Raw genomic sequence first — 12,463 nt, forward strand, 5'->3', positions numbered from 1 at the left:
ACATGATGCTATGGCATTTCCTTCATCAGTTCATTTGTTTAAGGCTTTTGACCTTTCCTTGCATGCAATGAACTTGCTGGGATCCAAATATATTGAGGTTTACACAGTTCAGTGATCTCTTCGCTCATCCAATGAAATGTGGCACTATCCTCCAGTGTTACACAAATGCACTGCAAATCACCAGCTCCTTTTCAGTGCATTCGCTTCCTTGCCTCCAGTGTTTTGACCTTCACTGTCGTGTTCCAATTTTGTGTCAATTCTCTGATGTTCTTCCTCAAAAGTAGTGTGCCGGCTTGAAAATAATCTGAACACACTAGATAGCAATAATAGATGATGCATTTGATCTGTGACTTCAGGATTGTCATTTCTTTAGTCAACTGGGTATATATTTGAATGTTTGCACATGCAGACACTGATACTTTTAAGGCCCTGGAAGGTATTGTTCAGTATATCTCTGAAGTTTCAAATATGTGTTGTATTTAAGAAAATTGCACTATGCCCCAATGCCCTGAGGGTATTACAATGCCTGACTTTACAACACAGTGATGAGCCCGGCCGGGCGTGGCTCAGCGGTTGAGCGTGGACCTAGGCCAGGCGATCGGGGGTCGATTCCCGGTCAGGGCAAATGCCCTGTTGCGGGCTCGATCAATGACTCTCTCATCATTGATGTTTCTCTCTCTCTCTCTCTCTCTCCTTTCCTCTCTCTGAAATCAATAAAGATATATTAAAAAGAAAAAAAAAGAGTGTATCCTTACAACACAGTGATGAGTTATCTTCATTGAATGCAAGGTATAAGAGGAGATTACATTAGCCCAGTAATGTCCCTTTAATGTTACTAACTCCTAATAATTGTCAGAGTAGCATTTACTTCAGGGTCCTCTACAGAATGTTTTCTGTCAAAGTAGGCATTCAGAGGCAAATGAGGATTATTTGAGGACTCTTTTTCTTAGAAAATTTGTGGAAACAAAATTGAATATCCCTGTTGAGATGGAAAAATATCTCATGGGTGGCCTGCGCACTCTGATTGGTGTCATTCAGACTGTAAACAAATTTTTGATACAAGGCCATTACTCTTCTGCTTACCAAAAAGAACTAATTTTGAATGCTGTTCTGCTCATTTTGGGTAGATGTCTAAAGTGTTTGATAGCTCTAATGCATGATTGTTTCCTTTAGGCACTTCAAAAATTGCAACAAGATAGTTTATATAGTTATATTTTGTTGATTTTGCTGAAAAATATTAGATACTGAGGAGACAGACCAAAGATTTGGTTTCCGATAAGATCTGGAAGCTCTGAGACGTACTTCTAAACTTTTTATTGCAGTTGTAAAACCAAAGAGCTTGAATTCCGAGAAAAAATATTCTTTCATAAATAATTAGTTCACATCTTGAGAGACAAGAAATAAAATTTTCTAGATATGATTCATATCCACAGACCTTTGTGGGCTTACCAAGCCTAAATCCTCCTGGACTAAGCTGGGGGCTGCTTCTCCTTCTGGGCTGACATTTCCATGGGCCATGTGTGCCTCTCCCTGCAGCAGACCCTCCCACTCTTCCATCCAGGGGACATTTCCTGTTCTTTCACAGTTGCCAGGCATCAACTCGTTCAGACAGTAGGCAACTAGGTTTGGCTTTGTGCTGTCAGACCAATCTCATCTTCATTTCCTCTTCTTACTTTTGTTTTCTTTAAGTCTCATTCTTTGCTCTCTCTTTTTTCCTGTGTCAGTCTTTTTTCCACACAGGATTCCCTGAACTAGCTCAGGATGCCTAAGTGCTTAGCAAGTCTCACTGCAGACCTTTCCCTTTTTAGGGGTGAATTTTCAGGTCAGGCTGGCACTTTTCCCTCTTCCCTCTCTTGTTTTTTCAGCTTTTCTTTGTCCAAATCTTGCATTCCAGAATTTGATTTTCTGGAAGCTTTGAAAAGTAGTCTTTCAGCTTTGTGAGCCCCCTCTCTATGGGAAATTTCACATGTAATGTAAATATATTGTTCTAAATTTCCTGAAACAATTTATTTCATCCTCACTTGACATGTACTTCCATTTTCAAAGAGTGAACTGGTTGGATATGTTGCTGTTTAGATTATTCCCAGAAGGTATTCAATTCAGAAGTGCATGGAATGATCCCCACACAAACAATAAAGATAAAAGAAGATAATAAAATAAAACATGCAAAGAGTACAATAACAAAAAACAACAAAAATAAAACCACTTCTCTGCCCTGCTGTGTCATGTTTCCTTTTGCTTTGAAGTCAATTAAGTTTGATTGTCTCCAAACTTAAGTGCTAAACATGGTTAAGAACACCCCAAACCCTAAATGTTAAATTTGAAACACCCTAACAGGCTCTGTGGTAGACTGAAAGATGGATAAAGCCCTGCTCCTTTTCTCAAATAGGTCCTATTCTGTAATAGGTATATAAATGCATACAAGTATCCCATAAGGGACAGTTTTATATGAATGTTATGATAACATTCATGCATCCTTCACATGTTAAACCCCCAATGTAGTATTGTATAGTGTGGTATTGCTAAGTATATATCTTAAGGGGAAAGAGTGGAATGTGGAGAAAAGTGGCAAGTAAAAGATAATCAGTAAAATTTGGTGTTTATATATTCACACATTCGGGTATACATATATATGAGTGTGTGTGTGTGTGTGTGTGTGTGTGTGTGTGTGTGTGTGTAAGAAAGAAGAAAAGCATTAGCACTTATGTTTCTGAATTACTAAATTTGAGCTCCTTGATCTCATTCCATGGCCCACAGCATGATAACCTCATCAGTTCATTCTTGGCTGCAGTGACATCTGTTGGTGAGGGCAGAGCTTATTAACCACAGGTTCTACTGTTCTGGCAAAAATCAACCCACAAGCTGTTCCATGCTCTGGCAGATGTTTCCCTTTATTTTATTCCCTCTGATTCTTCTTTGAGTGAAAACCTTTCCAGCTGAATTGATCTGGTAGTCTTTGTTGATATTAATAAAATGCTTAAACCTGGAACTTCATAAAAATCTCAATAAAGTGCCAATCTGACAACTATTGTTTCAGCACCCTCTCTCTACCCTCAAAATATGTCCAGCAGTGCTGAGGTCAAAGGTGTATTCTGATGCTGGATCATCTTTAGAAGATGTATCAGCTAGAGTTGAATAGGTTTTCTTTTGATCTTATGATTTGAACTAAAATTAATATGTTTGACTTGAGGGATGAAAACATCCAGTATCTATTTGTAACTGAAAATACTATCCGAAGGAAAACTACTTATAATTTGGATTCCAGGCAAAGAGCTGGGGTCTGGTGAACTACTGGATTTTTCATTGAAGAGAGAGGGAGCTCAGCATAAGACCTGCTTCTTACCTTGCTATATATTAGATACCCTGGAAGACTTTTTTTTAAATGACCAACACCTAGACCACACTCTAGAACAATGACATCATAATCTCTGTGTGCATGCTATGAGCATCAGGACTTTAAAAAATTTTCTCATGAGATTGTAATGTGCAGTTTGGGCTGAGGACCACCATTATGGAGATTTCAAGGTGGGCTTTTGAAAATGCCAAATCGGAGAGTTTGACTCCCAACTCTACACCTAACTATCCCTGAGATTCTAGACAAGTCAAGTCATCTCTCTCTGAGCCTCAATTTACTCGTCTTGAAAAAGGAGATAAGATATATACAGCTGTTCAAGGATTAAAACCGTTCAAGTAAGTAAAGGTTATGTCACATATTAAGTGTCTAATACATTTAAAGTCCCTCAAGTCTCTACTGCTCGGGTCACATTTATACATAACTGATACATAATTTCTGTAATTCAAAAGATAAAGTAATCACATTGATAGAATTTTCCTTCTTTTAATGGGCTTTCTCCTCCCAAATTTCTACAGTGATTATTTATTACTTTCTGAATTGATAAAAAATATATACTTAATTCCAGAATGCTAATAAAAGTGGTGGCTTGACACAGGCTGCACGGTTAAAGACCTCATATTCTCTGAGGTTCTGAGGTTCCTTTTTCTTTTTCTAGAAAACCATTCCAGTGAGGAACTTCCATCACACATCAGTGCACATACCTTTAATCAGGCTTGTTTACATATTATGTATACATTGAGACAGATCAGGTTTTTTTCCTCATGGGGGTATGGCATTTACTAAGAATGAAGAATTAAAACTCAGTATGTCACCATTTCACATTTCCCTCATAACTATTCAAATTCCTTTCATTCATATGTTTCTATTATAAAACATTTCCTGAAAATATTAGCAAAGTGAAAAAAGTATCTGTGTGTGTGTATCTGTGTGTTACCGCTTCATTGGTCTAAATGAGATATAACTTTTAATGTGAGAGCATAACATAAAACCTATTCATTCGTTCAATAAGGTGCATTAGAAAGAGGACTGCAAGGATTGCTTTAACTGCTAATTTGGTTTTTGTTATATGAAGTTCTGTAAACTTAAAATGGAGTGGAAGTGTTGAGAACAAGACGTAGTGTTTATAACTGAGTGCAAGGTTAACTTTGTGGCTTTATAACAAAGTATTCATTGACTGGCAAAATAAAACTAAATTGTCTTCATTGTGAAAGTGGGAACTTAGGGCCATGGGAATGACAGGTCACAATACTAAAGGGGACGTTCTTTGCTTTTAAAAAATTATTATGTTTTTAGGTAAATGCTTACTATTATAATTTCCAGTAAAATAAAAAAGAACATAAGAAATTAATTACTGATAAGTAGGTAAAAGTGGGATTTTATAATGCATGCTATTATTAAGTAAAATATATATATATTTTTACTTGAAGTCAATAGAAGAAAGGAAGTGGAATGAAAACTAAAGGAATTTAAATAAATTCCCATTGTTTTCTACCAAAGAGGTAATAGTACATAAAAATTACAGTTTTGAAAGAAAAAAACACCAAAATTGTTGAGTGTAGAGTCGTTATATACTTTCAATTTTATGTTTCAATTTTAAACAGTGTCAATTGACTACCTGACATGAAACCTGGTAAGGGACTTGGTTCTCCCACACTTTTTCCCACAGCTCTTCCTCAAGTTCCCACCTTGTCTAATTACAGGGAACACCGTTCCCATCTTAATTTATAGGAATGACTCTCGTTGGAGTCATATTGCATTATGCCAACTATGATTCTTCCCACATTCCAGTCATGTTGGTTGTATGGTAAATACATTCTTTCTCAAGGTAAATAATGCCTTCTGTTTTGCAACCATAATTCCCCCAGTTACCTGCATTTAAATAATTTCAGTAATCCTCTGTTTTTATTTATTTCACTGTCGTCTAGATCTCATCATTAAGAAATGTCTTCAAGAGGCCTACGCACATTTATGGCCTAGAGATTTTTTCCTATGCGTATTTGTTTATCTATTATATCATGTACTGATTTATAGTCTAACTCATACATTCGAATGCTACATTTTGGAAGGACAAAATAAAGTAGAAACAAAAGTTGTCATAGTTTATTTTTGTCTCCTAGGTGAGAGCACCCTGACTCTGGAGACCAGCAGCCTACATCACAAACACCTGTAACAGGGCTTCTTTGGGACCATTCGTTCTTTTCAAGGCAACAGCCACTGTGCACATATAAACCCCAATGTGACTCTGAGCCTGTTCGCCATTATCTGCCATTCTTTCTATACTCTCCCGGTAGCTGTTTCCCAAATTCATATGCCATCTGTTTTCTCAGCGACTTCTCATGAAGCCATAGAACTTAACTGGCCGTGGCAAACTGTGGTTTAAGATGGCCAGTCCCACTCAATCCGTTTTCAGGAATGACTGGAGAACTAAGCTCATACCCTTCGCCCCCGAGACATGTATGTTATATTGGGCCCTCCAGCCTGCTGAAATCCTCATCTTGGACAGTCCCGACTGTGCTGGCCTTAGACCCATGAGGATTAGCACATACAAGGAGCACAATTCCCAGGCAAGGAATTCACTTGCATTCTGTTCTCAAACTTTAGTGAACATCAGAATTACCTGGAAGACGTGCTAAAACCAAGATGCCTGGGCCTCACCCCTGGAATTTCTGATGCATTATATCTGAGGTGGTGCCCAAGATTTTGCTTTCGTAACAAAGTTCCAGATGATTCTGATTCTGTTGGTCAAAAAAACACTATAAAAATGATTGTGCTAAAATTTGCTGAACTCTCCTAGTGTCTAATCCCGTGTCCCCTGTTCCCAGGTGTATGAGAATGACAGTAGCTTCTTCCCACAGAATGTCATTTTGGTCTGATGGGCACCCATTAGCAGAATGACTAAGAGAGACAACCATCGGCCGAGTTTTTATGTATGAGCATGTTTGTTGTTCTTATGTAGTTGAGTGACAACTTGAATGAGCACGATATTCTAGGCTTACCTTTCCTTCAGCACTTTATACACATTGCTTTATTGTTTTATGGAAATGAATACTGTTGTGGATGCCAGTCTAAAAGTAATTTGCTTTTGTCTGTTCAGATGTCAAAAAATTCACTTTTTAAATCTTTGAAGTTCAGCAACTTAACTAGGCTGTGTCTCAGAATCCGCTGTGGTATCATTCGCCCTGTGATTAAGCACACTCCTTTGAAATGCATATTAAGTCCTTCCTTTATTCTAGGAAAACTGACTGCTACTTCATTACAATGATTTTTTTTCCCTCAGAGGGTCATAATTATCCTTATTTAGGGTCATCTTTGACTGTTTCCATATCTATCATCTTTCTCCTTATTACTGAGAATCTCTAAAATTTTTTTCTCTGCTTATGGTGTGATTAATTGAAGCCTATCATCATGTTAGGAATTTGATTTCCAATAGTATTTATTCTGACCCAACCTGATTTCCCTCTTTCCCCTAGCCCTACAATGAAGCCAATTTGTCTTTCAGTTTCTTTTATCAGTCTGTTGTTTTATCATCTCATTTCTCATTTACTGTCTTATTTAATTTCTGCTCTAACAATATTCTGCAAGGAAAATTACACAGGAATACTATAGAGATAGCTTCTTATCTTCTTCTCGAGTTAAAGTTTTTTAGTGTCTCATTTCTACTTTTTTCCCATTTGTACTGCACTTTTCTAGTGTCCTTATTGTTTGTTTGTTTGTTTGGCACAGTTGCCGTATTATGACTTTTCATCTCTTTGTGATTATATGGACAGATATGCTCAGACCTTCTTATCTAAAATAATAAAGCTTAGCACCTTTCCTGCCTTTTAAAACTTCTTTTTCTTCTACCACAAGCCTTAATATAAAGTGTTCTATCAAGTTTTCTGTAGTCTGAAGACAAGAAAGGGTTGCAGAGGAGCAGAGCCTGCCTGGTGCTGCAGGAAGCCCTTTCTGGAGTCCTGAACCATGCTTTCTAGTCCCAGCCTCCATTACCAGGACAACTAGATACAGGCAGGGAGTGTCTCCTTTCTCTAACCTTTCACCCATCACCCAGTGTAATCCAAGTTCCTGCAAAATTAGCTAGCTTCTGATGGCCCTCTTCTGAAATCCTGCCATGGTAAGTGGATTTCTGAGGGCTGCTTTTGTACCCAGTGTCTACCAAATACCCTCCTAATTGACATGACTTAAAATTATCAGTGTTTAGCTCCACTCTCCCCTCAGTGCCACTTCTGATTTTTGTGGTGCTTTAGGAACGACTTTGTGAAGCACCAAAAGTTTGATTTTTTTCTTTAGTTAAAATTTACAATTTATATGACATATGATTGAACTGCTTTCCTCGCTCATGTGATGATTTTTATTCATGACTGTGAACAATTGCTGCTACAATCTGACTTCATAATGTATGTTGATCTTCCAGAGTGCCTCCTTCTTGCATCTTGTCTCACCTCTAGGACTATAAAATCATCGATCAGAAGCAGAGACTGTTTTTTTGTTCTTGATTCACCAAAAATACTGGATATTGTGTTTTATATATAGTATAAATTTAATTAATTGAAGTTATTGGAACATGAGGTTTCTTCAAATATCTTTGTACACATTTTTTAAACCACACAGCTAGCTATTTAGTAATAAGATAAGAAAAACTAAAAATATATTACATAGAAATGTTAGTAGTAGACAAGAATAAATGAAATAAATTGTAAAATGGGAAGCATTAAGTCATCAAATGTATTCTAAATGCAAAAGTCTGATCCATTTTTCACTTTTGATTTTAAACTGATGGGCATCTTAAACTCGGTTGTACTTCAGGAGAATGCATTCTATGCTTCTGTGTTAAAATGTTTTTACCACTAAGCTATTAATGAATTGCCTTTGTGAGACCTGGTGACATTTAAGTTTTTCATAGGAGTCTTCCTACGAGACATTTAGGGAGGTATTTATATGCCTGGATGTTAGGAGATTATCTGGGTTCTGACCTTAACTTAGTTCTATGCCTTACTGGCCTTAACATTGGCCAAGTTACTTAATTCCTCTGTGCATCAGTTTCCTTATCTGTAAAATGGAGATAATAATAGGACAACCTAATAGATTATTGTGAGAATAAAATGAGCTAACATATGAAATATATGTCAATGGGGCCTAGCATATAGTCCATGCGTTAGATGTGTTTGCTGTTGTCCATAATCACAATCACTGATTTATCAAGAGCAAGCAAAATAAATCTCTTTAAAGAATAGGTTTCTATTTAGCATAGGCTTTGAAAGAAATAAATGGGCTTTACTATTACCCACATATATTCTCCCTTCCTGTGTGTCTCACTATTTAACTTGAATATAATAATACACTCTCTAACCAAGCAGTCATCAAATAATTTAAATATTTATGAGAGTCATATTTGGCAGCAATTACCACAAGATGTACGCTTTCTGAACACACCAAAAATAATAATTTGAAATGAAAATGGACCTTAAAATATTAAAAATTATCCACTATAGGAAAGAATGGGTGAACCAAGATGGACTATGTGGTTTTAGTTGAGAATAAGTATAAATCTGTAACAATAGCAGAGCCAACAGTTAACTAATGTTATCTTGATTCAAATAATGTGGTACTTGTGGACACAGAGCTAGAGCTTTTAAGATTAAATATTACATTTCTGAAATTTATTAAATATGGAATAAAACAAGTGAACTCTGTTCCACATTTTCCAGAGTAATAAGCATAGGTGGAATTAAGTCATTTATAATTGACAGATATATAGACCTATTACTTGTAAAGACTTAACGGAGCATTGTATTGGCATTCATTCCCTGAAACACAACATTCTTAAGGGCTGCCTCAGTGATGAAATATTTAACCAAAAAAATCTTTGGAAGAAATGAGGACATTTCAATACCGTGATGAAACCAATTGCACAAGCTGTACAAACCTTACCTGAGGGAGTGACTGATCCCCAGTTTTCAATTAATGAATAAGGAAATTTTTTAGTGATTGTTATTATTATTGCTATTTAGCCAATAATAATATTTTAAAGTAATGTTAAAATTTCTGAGAACTCTAGAGTGTTACAGTTATCATTATTTCATTATTCATCCCAGCATCTTTTGGGATAGTAGATGGATACATATGAATTAAAAATATGAAAAAATAAACCCTTATAAAGTCTCTCTCTCCCTCTTTCTTTCTCCTTCCAAACCTCTCTCCTTCTCTCCCTTCTTTCTTTTTTCTTTCCTTCCTTCTCTCTCCACACTCCTCTCTCCTTTGGCTCCCATCACAGATGGGAGACTACATAATACCCTAAAGATGGACAATAGGGATGCTCTGTGTTTATCACAGAAAAATACTTGCCATTCTTTTTAAATCTCATTTCCTGGACCTGTATCAGAAGCAACTAATCTAAAGATTGGTTTTGTGGCATGATTTCTAATGAAATTTTTGTTGATTATTTGTATTGGAACTATAAAATTGTCTCTGAGGCTGGAGAAATTTGAAGACACATCTCAAACAGTAGTTATGATTTAGATATATCTAAGTTTTGCCAATAATTTTTATGAAAAAATTCAAATATACAGAAATACTGAAAGAATCAGCAGTGAAAACCGATATACTGACCTCATAGATTCTACAATTAATATTTGCAATATTTGCTTTATCACATGTTAACCTATCTATGCAAATGTCTATATTAATATCGATGTTTATTTTAATGCACTTCAAAATAAGGAGCAGAAATCAATTTGTACACTTGTACAATTTGCCTCTAAATAAGTCAGCATATGTAGAGTTCATCAACTAGAGTTCAAGAATTGTATGCAAATTTTGGGGGGTAGGTAACTTTACATACAATGAAAGAAACATCTAAAGTATTCCATTGAATGAGTTATAGAGCATGTCTACTTTTGACTCATACAACTATTTGACACAAATTCAGGAAAATATACAAAGCATTTTAAAAATCACAGTCTAGGGACCATAAACAGATGATCAACTGTCTCTCGTGTAGGGAAAAAAACTATGAAAAATGTCTTTAAAATAGACAGCTGGGAATGTAATTATATAATTCATTCAATTTTACAAATAACTTTTCATTCAAAATATGAGAGCACTTTTTAAGTGGGGACAAAAGTAATCTACACTGAGAAACTAATTATTTTATGTCTTTTCTTTTATTCAGTTGGTATTAATACAGAAGACATGACATGGCACACCATATACCTGAAGCTCAATTATAACTTATAAAAAGTACTGAGAAAAGAAAATGCCACATATGTTGATTTGCAGTGTACAGGTGTCAAAAGGTATTACTTGATATTATACAGCTATAGACAAAGACACTGTGTGTGTGGGTGGCTATATAAAGCCATATTTTCAAGGAAGCAAGAGTAACACCATGAGTAACATGTTCTAAATATACCAGTATGATCAAATAATAATAAAGAGAGAAAAGACTCCCTAGAAAATCACCCACATAATATATCATTGCTTAATAACCACCATAGCCTTAATAACATTTTGAACCTTTATTTTCAAGTTCAAGATAAAATGGCTGTAATTTTCTTTGTTTGTAATATATTTTTCTGGAAGAGTTTAACTCAAAAGAGCATCTGTTCCACAGTCATTGCCCATGGGCTACTTTCCCCCCATAATATTACAATTAGGTACACAGAACTTAAGGTTAGCAACAATCTGGCCAGTGGTCACAAATGAATCATTGATTTGAAAATCCTCTTGCCCTCTAGACTAACATTTAGAAATAAATCTAGTCAAAATTAACACATATTATAATTTACTCCCAGAGTTTTAAAAAGAAATATGTTCTTCTAAATGGCATTTAAAGTAATGCCATTTACATAAGTTTACTTTGGGATATACTATTTCCAATTCCTCATACATCTACAGTACAGGCACTTGTAGTTTATTCTTCAGGGTCTCTTCCCATGTTAAAAAAATATTGTTTGTTTTGTTCATTAGATTCCACATATAAGTGAAATCATATGGTATTTGTCTTTCTATGACTGGCTTATTTCACTTAGCATAATACTCTCCAGGTCCATCCATGCTGTCCCAAAAGGAAATGTTTTCTTTTTTATGGCTGAGTAGTATTCCATTGTGTAAACGTACCACAGCTTTTTTATCCACTCATCTACTGATGGGCACTCGGGCTACTTGCAAATTTTGGCTATTGTAAATAATGCTGCAATTAACATAAGGGTGCATATATTCTTTCAAATCAGTGCTTTGGGTTCCTTTAGATATAATCCCAGAAGTGGAATCACTGTGTCATAAGGAAGCTCCATTTTTGATTTTTTGAGGAACCTCCATACTGTTTTCCACAGTGGCTGCACCAGTCTGCATTCCCACCAGCAGTGCACTAGGGCTCCCTTTTCTCCACACCCTCAGCAACATTTGTTGTTTGTTGATTTATTCACAAAAACCATTCTGACAGGTGTGAGGTGATATCTCATTGTGGTTTTAATTTGCATTTTTCTGGTGATTAGTGACATTGAATATCTTTTCATATGTCTATTGGCCATCTGTCCTATTTGAATAAGTGTCTATTCAGGTCTTTTGTCCATTTTTAAATTACATTGTTTGTTTGATTTTTGGTGTTAAGTTGTATAAATTCTTTATAAATTTTGGATATTAACCTCTTATCAGATGTATCATGAATGAATATGTTCTCCCATTCAGTGGGTTGTCTTTTCATTTTGTTGATGGTTTCCTTTGCTGTGCAAAAACTCTTTAGGTTGATGTAGTCCCATTTGTTTATTTTTTCTATTGTTTCCCTTACCCAAGGAGACATATCAGAAAAAATATTGCTGCAAGAAATGTCTGAGAGTTTACTGTCTATCTTTTCAGACTCAAAGGTACAGAAAATAGACTGACAACTGTTACAGGGGAGGGGTTTGGGGGACTGGGTGAAAAAGGTAAAGGGATTAAGCAAAAAACAAACAAAAAATTTCATAGACACAGACAACAGTGTGGTGATTGCCAGAGGGAAAGGGGTGGGGGAGGTAGAAGAGGGGAAAGGGGGGATAAATGCTTTTGGAAGGAGACTTGACTTTGGGTGCAGAAAACACAATACAATATGCAGATGTTGTAGTATAGAATTTT

Source organism: Miniopterus schreibersii (assembly GCF_964146895.1).
Source record: "Miniopterus schreibersii genome assembly, chromosome: 3".
In the NCBI taxonomy this organism is placed as follows: Eukaryota; Metazoa; Chordata; class Mammalia; order Chiroptera; family Miniopteridae; genus Miniopterus; species Miniopterus schreibersii.